Source organism: Balaenoptera physalus (genome assembly GCF_965194825.1).
Source record: "Balaenoptera physalus genome assembly, chromosome: 1".
NCBI classification, from domain to species: Eukaryota; Metazoa; Chordata; class Mammalia; order Artiodactyla; family Balaenopteridae; genus Balaenoptera; species Balaenoptera physalus.
The window spans coordinates 16,961,122-16,973,953 of NC_138882.1; the positions used below are offsets into that span (position 1 = coordinate 16,961,122).

The 12,832-nt window shown below is 39.0% G+C and overlaps 2 long non-coding RNA genes across 3 annotated transcripts in view; both read left to right on the top strand.

The window, feature by feature from the left end:
• The window catches only part of LOC309644699, an 887,681-nt gene extending 877,234 nt beyond the window's left edge, over nt 1-10,447 (top strand). Inside the window, exon 2 of the long non-coding RNA XR_014254562.1 lies at nt 5,821-10,447. This is a non-coding gene — a long non-coding RNA (uncharacterized lncRNA). The remainder of the gene's footprint in view (nt 1-5,820) is intronic.
• LOC309644481 overlaps nt 1-12,832 on the top strand; it is a 136,971-nt gene that overhangs the window by 84,507 nt on the left and 39,632 nt on the right. The gene's annotated exons all lie outside the window — the stretch shown is intronic.

Here is a 12,832-nt window from a genome sequence, read left to right on the forward strand (position 1 = left end):
ATAAATCTTCTGTGTTTTTAGGCAATAAATAAAGCTTCTGTACTTTGATAGGTCATGTCTCTTAATTTGCAAATGAGCCGTTATCTTTTGATTATAGCTTATATCCATTGCAACAAGTCACATTACAGTGAAATCTTCCTCTAGAACCAGAGACTTTTAATTCTTATTTTCCCTTATTTCAAATGATATTTGATGCAACAAAATCCTAATTCAAGGGAAGTTTGGCTGATCCCTTAAGAATTTTGAAGGAGTGGCTTACCTATATTTATTTATAGTTTTTCTGAGAGCTATAATAAGAATGGTTCTTGAGATAAAGACATAGTGCATACATAGGAAAGAATAAAACCAAATATCTAAAAAGTATAAAATAATTGGACTTGTGATTTATATAGATTAAATACAGATAAAAGATCAAACACCTATTTAGTTTTTTCATTTTAGTTCAGATTTTATTTTGTGGATATATAGGCATGCCAGAAATGTTTTGGATGGATTACTGTTCATGAGATCTACCACTGTCTTGAACTACCAGTCAGTGATTCTAGGACCCTAACCCTAATGGAAGGTTTCCTATCTTTAGTGAGAAGAGTCTTGAATGATTAGAAATCTCTAGGCCTCTCCTTTTATAGGTTAAGAGTGACTCACCTGATAGCAGATACTAATCTCCATACCTTGGGATCACCCAAGATTTTTTATAGTAAGTCACTTGATCAGACATCCCTATGTGCAAACTATATGAGTTATTAATTGATAACAATGATGAAATACAGCTTGTTTATTTTAAGATTATTTAATAAGAAATAACAATAATGCAAATGGATTTTTTCAATAGGCATAGTTATATTACCTGTATTTGTTTGAAAGCATGGAGTTAAAGTCCTAGTTGTAGTCAATAATTAAATTGAGGAAAATACTGAAATTTTTCTCATGAGATGAATTTACCATATCTTACGCAGATGTGGAGCCACAAACACATCACGATGAGGGAGGTTGGTGAAGTACATACTCCATAATTCCATTTTCTCCAAGAAAGGGGAGAGCAGGGTGTCAGTTGGAGATGTGTTAGAAAGCTTGAGGAGACTGAGAGCATTTTGAAGACTCTTTGATAGAAATAAGAGAAAAAGCTGTTCAAGTGCCAAAAATTTTTTTTGGTATATTTTGAGCCCACCTAATATTGGAAACCCATAAATTTAGATGCAGTACTGGAATTCCATAAATATTTAAACACCTAATATATGCTTGGATGTTCTAGGCACTGGGGATTCTGCCAAGTTCTTGTGGAGTTTGCCTTCTGGAGGGATAATGTTTATTTGAGTTTCTGTTGTACAGGAATAAAGAAGGCTGCTTGCTTAGTGGCTTTGGATTGGAGAATTTGAAGAGCAAACATGGAAGAAGGGCAGGGGCTTAGTTCATTTCATTGCAAGGAATATTTATTGAACACCTATAATGTTCCAGCCATTCTGACAGGGGTTGGAAAATCAAGGATTAAAAAATAGAATCTCTCTTCCAAGAGCGCTTGTAGTTTTCTGGGAAGGATAGAAACGTTAGCAGATCTTGTCACTAGCATGTGGTCAGCACTGTGATGGCCTTGAGAACAGTGTGTTCAGGGGCCGAGGTCCTATCTCAGTCTGGGAAGGGCCTGGGGAGAAGTGTCAGGGGATGAAAACTAGGTAAGAGGATGCTTGAGCCAAGTCTTCAGACAGCATGGCAATGCTCAAAGACCTAAAACAACCTTGTGTGATGCCTGCAGAGAACTGTAAGCTGGTTGATATTCTTCCTGCCTAGAGGATAAGGCAGGCAGTGCCTGGTGATGAGGCTGGAGGAGGAGTGAAGAGACCACAGAGATACTTGGTGGTTGGCACCAGTAAGAAAATAGCACAGGGAACTATAATCAATATCATGTGATAAACCATCACGGAAACAAATATGAAAAAGAATATATATATATGTATAACTGAGTCACTTTGCTGTACAGCAGAAATTAACACAACACTGTCAATCAACTCTACTGCAATAAATTTTTTTTAAAAAGAAAATAGACCAGATGATCAATTATAGGGTCCAAGCTGGGTAGCAAAGGCTGTGAAGCTAGGAGGGCTCTGATAGGTTGGAAAACAATTAGGGAATCAAAGAATTAGTCTCTCTATGGAGTAGGAGAGAAGGATCAGTGAGAGAGATGAAAGAAAAGTACGTAATAGCCTGAGAGATATTTGAGTTTAAGGAGTCTGCCATGGAGTTGCTCTAGATGAAGAGAAGGACCAGGACCTGGAAGTGAGGATCACGGAAGCCGAGGAAGCCCAAGAACTCATCTATTGGCGGGCCCCTTTGCACACACGTTGCAATGACTAAGAATGATGTCAGGAGGTGAAATAAAGAGGAAAACTGTGTGCTGGATTCCAAACTAGTATAAGAGGTAATAACCCGGATAGCCATTGACTGTAGTTATAAGAGGGAAAGAGGCTTGACTTAGCTAGATGTCGTGGGCCTTAAAAGCAAAGGACTGTGTGTGAGGGTTTTTGTGGAGAGCATAGGACCTCAAGGCACCAAGGCCCTTGAACACCTGCTGGGTACCTTCTAATCACCAGAAAAGGGTCCACTCCCAAAGCTCTAACAGAGACCTGGGTTAAGGACTTCACATTCTTCAGTCTTATCTGGATGTTGGTTGCATCTACACAGACACCAGAGGCATCAATGAATTCCTTAAACTCTCGGAGTAAGCTTGATTCAGGACCAGAATGAAAAGATTTTGCCTTTAATCTGTGACACTAGACTTCACTGAATTTTCTAAAAATTAGATTTCTAGTCCAGACAGTGTTTTTCAATAACACATTATTCCTTTTAATCCGAAAGTACCGGTGAAAATTATTTTCTTCGAATTATAATTATGCCACTTAATGAAGCCTGGCTGATAAATGGAAGCATTCTCTTGTCACCTGCACTTTCCCTAAGATTCTCACACTCATGTCAGAAGGCTGAGAGGGCTCCTAGTCCTCAATGTTACTACAAATCTGGCCACTTCATTCTCAATTTCTTTTTTGGAAGCAGGCTGATTCTTCCCCCTTAAATTTAGTAAAAGTTGTTGCCATATCTTTATCAGATGGAAATTTTGCTCAGTGTAGAACCGACCTCCACATCCAGAACAAATCAGTGTTGAATATCTGGGGCAAAAGCAGTCAAAACATTCAATCTGCTGCAAGTTTCTAAGTACTGACTGCTTCTCTTTGTCTAGGTAATGATTGATTTTTTTAATTTAAATTTGAATACTTGGCTATCCTGTAATTACATATTCTCTTTTCTCAGTCTTCCCAAACTGAGCCTGTGCCCACAGTGTGGAAAATTTCTGAGAACCACCTTGACTTTGATCTCTTAGGTAGCTTTCCTGGAACTCCGGCTTGCTGGTGTGATTGGAAGAGACGCAAATATTTCCTTACAGGTTTTCCCTGTTATGCTATTGTTTTTATGGAAGGCACTGTTTTGTTTGAACATTTCATGTAACAGTCTTCACTAGATAATGCTTCTATCATATCTGAGCAATTTCTCTTCTAATTGTGGCTTTGCCTTATGGGACCTCCATACAGCATTGGTGTGTCTCTTGCTAGTAAACTTTAGAGTTCAACATGCCTGTGTTTTTGCAAAATATTATTGTCAACATTACTATATTTCATCCTCAAAACATCCCTCTGAGGCAGAACCAGTGCTTTTCTCCCTGATTTACAGATGAAGAAACAGTTAAAAAAAGAGATGAGATCATTTTCTCCAGGCCTACAGAGCGCATTAGCAGAACTGGGCTAAAAACTGAGTTTTCTTTTTCTTTCTTTCTTTTTTTCCTTTTTCTGTTTCTCTTTTCTTTTTTCTTTTTTTGGAGCAGAGAAATGATTATTGCAGGGCCAAGCAAGGAGAACGGGTGGCTTGAGCTCAAAAACCCTGAACTCCAAAACTGAATTTTTGAGGAATAGAACAAGCAAGGGACTTCTCCTATTTTACACAACAGAGGTAAAATTTTAGTTCACTTAATTTTCTATTACAAAGTATAGTTACTTTTAAAACTGATTTTGGGGCATTATCTTGTTAAGTCTTTCAGGACCAATAAAAAACTCAAATATAGATTTTTTTCAAAAACTCTTTAGCTACAATCTTGAATCTGGGAGAGAAGATGTATCTTCCTGGGCTTAGCTTCATACTTAGTAAAATGAAACATGTTTAATTTTATTTTTAAAAGGCAATGAAGGCAAAAAGAGAAGATTTTGCATCCTCTGTGTATCAGGGTGTGGTAACTATTTTTGATAATAAACATCGATAAAGAGGCCATAAGTATTCAGAAACTCTCATGTTCATTTTTTTTAAAACGTCTTTATTGGAGTATAATTGTTTTACAATGGTGTGTTAGTTTTTGCTTTATAACACAGTGAATCAGCTATACATATACATATATCCCAATATCTCCTCCCTCTTGCGTCTCCCTCCCACCCTCCCTATCCCACCCCTCGAGGTGTCACAAAGCACCAAGCTTATCTCCCTGTGCTATGTGGCTGCTTCCCACTAGCTCTCTATTTTACATTTGGTAGTGTATATATGTCCATGCCACTCTCTCACTTCGTCCCAGCTTATCCTTCCCCATCCCCGTGTCCTCAAGTCCATTCTCTGCGTCTGCGTCTTTATTCCTGTCCTGCCCCTAGGTTCTGCGTCTTTATTCCTGTCCTGCCCCTAGGTTCTTCAGAACCATTTTTTTTTTTGTAGATTCCATATGTATGTGTTAGCATATGGTATGTGTTTTTCTCTTTCTGACTAACTTCACTCTGTATGACAGACTCTAGGTCCATCCACGTCACTACAAATAACTCAATTCCGTTTCTTTTTATGGCTGAGTAATCTTCCATTGTATATATGTGCCACATCTTCTTTATCCATTCATCTGTTGATGGACACTTAGGTTGCTTCCATGTCCTGGCTATTGTAAACAGAGCTGCAATGAACATTGTGGTACATGACTCTTTTTGAATTATGGTTTACTCAGGGTATATGCCCAGTAGTGGGATTGTTGGGTCGTATGGTAGTTCTATTTGTAGTTTTTTAAGGAACCTCCATACTGTTCGCCATAGTGGCTGTATCAGTTTACATTCCCACCAACAGTGCAAGAGGGTTCCCTTTTCCTTACACCCTCTCCAGCATTTATAGTTTGTAGATTTTTTGATGATGGCCATTCTGACTGGTGTGAGGTGATACCTCATTGTAGTTTTGATTTGCATTTCTCTAATGATTAGTGATGTTGAGCATTCTTTTGTGTGTTTGTTGGCAATCTGTATGTCTTTTTTGGAGAAAGGTCTATTTAGGTCTTCTGCCCATTTTTGGATTGGGTTTTTTTGGGTTTTTTTGATATTGAGCTGCATGAGCTGCTTGTAAATTTTGGAGATTAATCCTTTGTCAGTTGCTTCATTTGCAAATATTTTCTCTCATTCTGAGGGTTGTCTTTTGGTCTTGATTATGGTTTCCTTTGCTGTGCAAAAGCTTTTAAGTTTCATTAGGTCCCATTTGTTTATTTTTGTTTTTATTTCCATTCCTCTAGAAGGTGGGTCAAAAAGGATCTTGCTGTGATTTATGTCATAGAGTGTTCTGCCTATGGTTTCCTCTAAGAGTTTTATAGTGTCTGGCCTTGCATTTAGGTCTTTAATCCATTTTGAGCTTATTTTTGTGTATGGTGTTAGGGAGTGTTCTAATTTCATTCTTTTACATGTAGCTGTCCAGTTTTCCCAGCATCACTTATTGAAGAGGCTGTCTTTTCTCCATTGCATATTCTTGCCTCCTTTATAAAAAATACGGTAGCCATATGTGTGTGGGTTTATCTCTGGGCTTTCTATCCTGTTCCATTGATCTATATCTCTGTTTTTGTGCCAGTACCATACTGTCTTGATTACTGTAGCTTTGTAGTATAGTCTGAAGTCAGGGAGCCTGATTCCTCCAGCTCCGTTTTTCTTTCTCAAGGTTGCTTTGGCTATTCGGGGTCTTTTGTGTTTCCATACAAATTGTGAAATTTTTTGTTCTAGTTCTGTCAAAAATTGTTTGATAGGGATTGCATGCAGTCTGTAGATTGCTTTGGGTAGTATAGTCATTTTCACAATGTTGATTCTTCCAATCCAAGAACATGGTATATCTCTCCATCTGTTTGTATCATCTTTAATTTCTTTCATCAGTGTCTTATAGTTTTCTGCATACAGGTCTTTTGTCTCCTTAGGTAGGTTTATTCCTAGCTATTTTATTCTTTTTGTTGCAATGGTAAATGGGAGTGTTTCCTTAATTTCTCTTTCAGATTTTTCATCATTAGTGTGTAGCAATGCAATAGCTTAGTGTGCATTAATTTTGTATCCTGCTACATTACCAAATTCATTGATTACCTCTAGTAGTTTTCTAGTAGCCTCTTTAGGATTCTGTATGTATAGTATCATGTCATCTGCAAACAATGACACCTTTACTTCTTCTTTTCCAATTTGGATTCCATTTATTTCTTTTTCTTCTCTGATTGCTGTGGCTAAAACTTCCAAAGCAATGTTGAATAATAAGGGTGAGAGTGGGCAACCTTGTCTTGTTCCTGATCTTAGAGGCAATGGTTTCAGATTTTCACCATTGAGAACGATGTTGGATGTGGGTTTGTCATATATGGCCTTTATTATGGTGAGGTAAGTTCCCTCTATGCCTACTTTCTGGAGGGTTTTTTATCATAAATGGGTGTTGAATTTTGTCGAAAGCTTTTACTGCATCTATTGAGATGATCATATGGTTTTTCTCCTTCAGTTTGTTAATATGGTTTATCACATTTATCGATTTGTGTATATTGAAGAATCCTTGCATTCCTGAGATAAACCCCACTTGATCATGGTGTATGATCCTTTTAATGTGCTGTTGGATTCTGTTTGCTAGTATTTTGTCAAGGATTTTTGCATCTATGTTCATCAGTGTTATTGGCCTGTAGTTTTCTTTCCTTGTGACATCTTTGTCTGCTTTTGGTATCAGGGTGATGTCCCTCATAGAATGAGTTTGGGAGTGTTCCTCCCTCTGCTATATTTTGGAAGATTTTGAGAAGGATAGGTGTTAGCTCTTCTGTAAATGTTTGATAGAATTCGCCTGTGAAGTCATCTGGTCCTGTGCTTTTGTTTGTTGGAAGATTTTTAATAACAGTCTCAATTTCAGTGCTTGTGATTGGTCTGTTTCTATTTTCTATTTCATCTTGGTTCAGTCTCAGAAGATTGTGCTTTTCTAAGAATTTGTCCATTTCTTCCAAGTTGTCCATTTTATTGGCATATAGTTGCTTGTAGTAAACGCTCAGGATCCTTTGTATTCCTGCAGTGTCAGTTGTTACTTCTCCTTTTTCATTTCTAATTCTATTGATTTGAGTGTTCTCCCTTTTTTTCTTGATGAGTCTGGCTAATGGTTTATCAATTTTGTTTATATTCTCAAAAAACCAGCTTTTAGTTTTATTGATCTTTGCTATTGTTTCCTTCATTTCTTTTTCATTTATTTCTGATCTGATCTTTATGATTTCTTTCCTTCCACTAACTTTGGGGTTTTTTTGTTCTTCTTTCTGTAATTGCTTTAGGTGTAAGGTTAGGTTGTTTATTTGAGATGTTTCTTGTTTCTTGAGGTAGGATTGTATTGCTATAAACTTCCCTCTTAGAACTGCTTTTGCTGCATCCCATAGGTTTTGGGTCGTCGTGTTTTCATTGTCATTTGTTTCTAGGTATGTTTTGATTTCCTCTTTGATTTCTTCAGTGATCTCTTGGTTATCTAGTAGCGTATTGTTTAGCTTCTATGTGTTTGTATTTTTTACAGATTGTTTCCTGTAATTGGTATCTAGTCTCATAGCGCTGTGGTCAGAAAAGATACTTGATACGATTTCAATTTTCTTAAAATTACCAAGGCTTGATTTGTGACCCAGGATATGATCTATCCTGGAGAATATCCCATGACCACTTGAGAAGAAAGTGTACTCTGTTGTTTTTGGATGGAATGTCCTATAAATGTCAATTAAGTCCATGTTGTTTAATGTATCATTTAAAGCTTGTGTTTCCTTATTTATTTTCATTTTGGATGATCTGTCCATTCGTGAAAGTGGGGTTTTAAAGTCCCCTACTATGATTGTGTTACTGTCGATTTCCCCTTTTATGGCTGTTTACATTTGCCTTATGTATTGATGTGCTCCTATGTTGGGTGCATAAATATTTACAATTGTTATATCTTCTTGGATTGATCCCTTGATCATTATGTAGTGTCCTTTTTTGTCTGTTGTAATAAACTGTAATTTAAACTCTATTTGGTGTGATATGACAAGTGCTACTACAGCTTTCTTTTGATTTCCATTTCCATGGAATATCTTTTTCCCTCCCCTCACTTTCAGTCTGTATGTGTCCCTAGGTCTGAAGTGGGTCTCTTGTAGACAGCTTATATACGGGTCTTATTTTTGTATCCATTCAGCCAGTCTGTGTCTTTTGGTTGGAGCATTTAATCCATTTACATTTAAGGTAATTATTGATATGTATGTTCCTATTACCATTTTCTTAATTTTTGGGGGTTTGTTATTGTGGTCTTTTCCTTCTTGTTTCCTGCCTAGAGAAGTTCCTTTAGCATTTGTTGTAAAGCTGGTTTGGTGGTGCTGAATTCTCTTAGCTTTTGCTTATCTGTAAAGGTTTTACTTTCTCTGTCAAATCTGAATGAGATCCTTGCTGGCCAGAGTAATCTTGGTTGTAAGTTGTTCCTTTTCATCACTTTAAATATGTCCTGCCCCTCCCTTGTGGCTTGCAGAGTTTCTGCTGAAAGATCAGTTGTTAACCTTATGGGGATTCCCTTGTATCTTATTTGTTGCTTTTCCCTTGCTGCTTTTAATATTTTTTGTTTGTATTTTATTTTTGATAGTTTGATTAATATGTGTTTTGGCATGTTTCTCCTTGGATTTATCCTGTATGGGACTCTCTGTGCTTCCTGGACTTGACTGACTATCTCCTTTCCTATATTAGGGAAGTTTTCAACTATAATCTCTTCAAATATTTTCTCAATCCCCTTATTTTTCTCTTCTTCTTCTGGGACCCCTATAATTTGATTGTTGGTGCGTTTAATGTTGTCCTAGAAATCTCTAAGACTGTCCACAATTCTTTTCATTCTTTTTTCTTTATTATGCTCTGTGGTAGTTATTTCCACTGTTTTATCTTCCAGGTCACTTATCCATTCTTCTGCCTCAGTTATTCTGTTATTGATTCCTTCTGGAGAATTTTAAATTTCATTTGTCGTGTTGTTCATCATGGTTTGTTTGCTCTTTAGTTGTTCTACGTCCTTGTTAAACGTTTCTTGTATTTTCTCCATTCTATTTCCAAGATTTTGGATCATCCTTACTATCATTACTCTGAATTCTTTTTTAGGTAGACTGCCTATTTCCTCTTCATTTGTTTGGTCTGGTGGGTTTTAACCTTGCTCCTTCATCTGCTGTGTGTTTCTCTGTCTTCTCATTTTGCTTAACTTACTGTGTTTGGGGTCTCCTTTTCGCAGGCTGTGGGCTTGTAGTTCCCGTTGGTTTTTTTGTCTGCCCCCAGTGGCTAAGGTTGGTTCAGTGGGTTATGTAGGCTTCCTGGTGGAGGGCACTGGTGCCTGTGTTCTGGTGGATGAGGCTGGATCTTGTCTTTCTGGTGGGCAGGACCACAGCCGGTAGTGTGTTTTGGTGTGTCTGTGACCTTATTATGATTTTAGGCAGCTCTCTGCTAATGGATGGGGTTGTGTTCCTATCTTACTAGTTGTTTGGTGTAGGGTGTTCAGCACTGTACCTTCCTGGTCATTGAGTGGAGCTGGATCTTAGCATTGTGATGGAGATGTCTGGGAGAGCTTTCGCCTTTTGATATTACGTGGAGCTGGGAGGTCTCTGGTGGACCAATGTCCTGAACTCGGCTCTCCCACCTCAGAGGCACAGGCCTGACACATGGCCGGAGAACCAAGACCCTGTTAGACACACAGCTCAGACACACGGCTCAGAAAAAAAGGGAGAAAAAAAAGAAAGAAAGAAAGAAAGAAAGAAAGTGAGAGAGAGAGAGAGAAAGAAAGAAAGAAAGAAAGGGAAAGAAAGAAAGAAGGAGAGAAAGAAAGAAAGAAAAGATAGTTATTAAAATAAAAAATAATAAAAAATTATTAAAAATAAAAAATGTAAAAAGTAATTTAAAAAAAAGAAAGAAAGAAGAGAGCAACCAAACCAAAAAAATAAATCTACCAATGATAACATGCGCTAAAAACTATACTAGAAAGGAAAAAAAAGAACAGACAGAACCCTAGGACAAATGGTAAAAGGAAAGCTATACAGACAAAAATCACACAAAGAAGGATACCCATACACACTCACAAAAAGAGAAAAAGGAAAAAAAAAAAGTATATATGTGTGTATATATATATATATATATATATATATATATATATATATATATAGGAAGCCAGCAACCAAATCAATTAACAAATCTACCAATGATAATAAACTCTAAACACTAAACTAATATAAACATAAAACCAGAAACAAATTAGATGCAGAAAGCAAACCCCAAGTCTACAGTGGCTCCCAAAGTCCACTGCCTCAATTTGGCACGATTCGTTGTCTATTCAGGTATTCCACAGATGCAGGTACGTCAAGTTGACTGTGGAGATTTAATCCACTCCTCCTGAGGCTGCTGGGAGAGATTTCCCTTTCTCTTTGTTTACACAGCTCCCGGGGTTCAGCTTTGGATTTGGACCCGCCTCTGCGTGTAGGTCACCTGAGGGCGTCTGTTCTTCGCTCACACAGGACGGGGTTAAAGGAGCAGCTGCTTCGGGGGCTCTGGGTCACTCAGGCCGGGGGGAGGGAGGGGTATGGATGCAGGCGAGCCTGTGGCGGCAGAGGCCGGCGTGACGTTGCAGCAGCCTGAGACGCACCATGTGTTCTCCTGGGGAAGTTGTCCCTGGATCACGGGACCCTGGTAGTGGTGGGCTGCACCGGCTCCCGGGAGGGGAGGTGGGGATAGTGACCTGTGCTTGCACACAGGCTTCTTGGTGGCTGCAGCAGCAGCCTTAGCGTCCCATGCCCGTCTCTGGGGTCCACGCTGATGGCCGCAGCTCACGCCCGTCTCTGGACCTCATTTAGGCAGTGCTCTGAATCCCCTCTCCTCGCGCACCCCAAAACAATGGTCTCTTGCCTCTTCGGCAGGTCCAGACCTTTTCCCGGACTCCCTCCCGGCTAGCTGTGGCGCACTAGCCCCCTTCAGGCTGTGTTCACGCCACCAACCCCAGTCCTCTCCCTGGGATCCGACCGAAGCCCGAGCCTCAGCTCCCAGCCCCCGCCCGCCCCAGTGGGTGAGCAGACAAGCCTTTCGGGCTGGTGAATGCTGGTCGGCACCGATCCTCTGTGTGGGAATCTCTCCGCTTTGCCCTCCGCTGCCCTGTGGCTGTGCTCTCCTCCGTGGCTCCGAAGCTTCCCCCTCTGACACCCTCTGTCTCTGCCCGTGAAGGGCCTTCCTAGTGTGTGGAAACCTTTCCTCCTTCACAGCTCCCTCCCACTGGTGCAGGTCCTGTGCTTATTCTTTTGTCTCTGTTTTTTCTTTTTTCTCTAGCCCTACCCAGGTACTTGGGGAGTTTCTTGCCTTTTGGGAAGTCTGAGGTCTTCTGCCAGTGTTCGGTAGGTGTTCTGTAGGAGTTGTTCTACATGTAGATGTATTTCTGATGTATTTGTGGAGAAGAAGGTGATCACCACGTCTAACTCCTCTGCCATCTTGAAGGTCTCCCCTCACGTTAATTTTTAAAAGCTAATTTTTATCTTTTGCTCTGAGATGCATAAAATATTTATATTTATACTCTTTTACATAAACTGGTAAATCCCTTTTTCAGAGATGCTTAGAGGATATTTATGTAGAAACGTGTGACCATTAACAAATGGGACAGCCACATTCTTGCCTTCATGAGCCACTTCATACACCTTCCCAACTGGTTATGCAATGGAGTTACCAGACAGATAGGTAAATTATCGAAGTCAAGGAAGAAGTGATTTTTAAAAATTTCTCTCTTTGCCCTTAGCTATACGCAAAAGAAGGCTACCCAAATGCACTTTCTACTGCTCGTATTTTGTTTTTATTTTTTTTTTCAAGCTTTCCCTTAAATTGTCATTTACTGCCAGCTGTGGCAAATGTGTTATTCCTTGTTAAGAAACAACTTTATTGAACTGGAAATCTCATCTTCTTACTGTTTATTAATATAGTTTTAGAAGAATCCTCCCATTTTGCTTGGTAGCTGCTCAGTTGGGTTTCAGTGTAATGCACTTGTTGGCTGTTTAGTCCCATGGGGACTGTGCTGAGACAGACTTAGCCAAGCTTCCTTTGAACACAGAAATGAAAATCAATAAACAATTTGAACTTCTTCAAGGAGAATTTTTCTTCTCTAATGAATATACAAGCTTGGTTACAGCTTAATTCAAAGATTGAATTTAGTGAGTGTTTTTGAATGCGCTGTAAGCATGACAAACACAAGCCTCAACATGCCTCACAGGGAGACTTAATGTTTAAAAGGAAGAACTCATACTCTCCCATTCCAAGTCCACATACAAATGAGACAACTCCACTGCAGTAATATTTACTTGAACCAGACTTGAGACATGGCCCAGGGAGTGCCCAGTCATATCATTTGTGCTGTCTACACATGAAGAACTTTGAAAGCAAATATACGGACAAACAAATAAGAGCTCAATTAAATGAAACAAATATTTTATCAGTTAAGATTTTTTGTTATATTTCAAGTGGAAGAAAACTCAACTCTGGCTTTGGTTAAGTCTCCATCCAGGGGCTCATCTGGT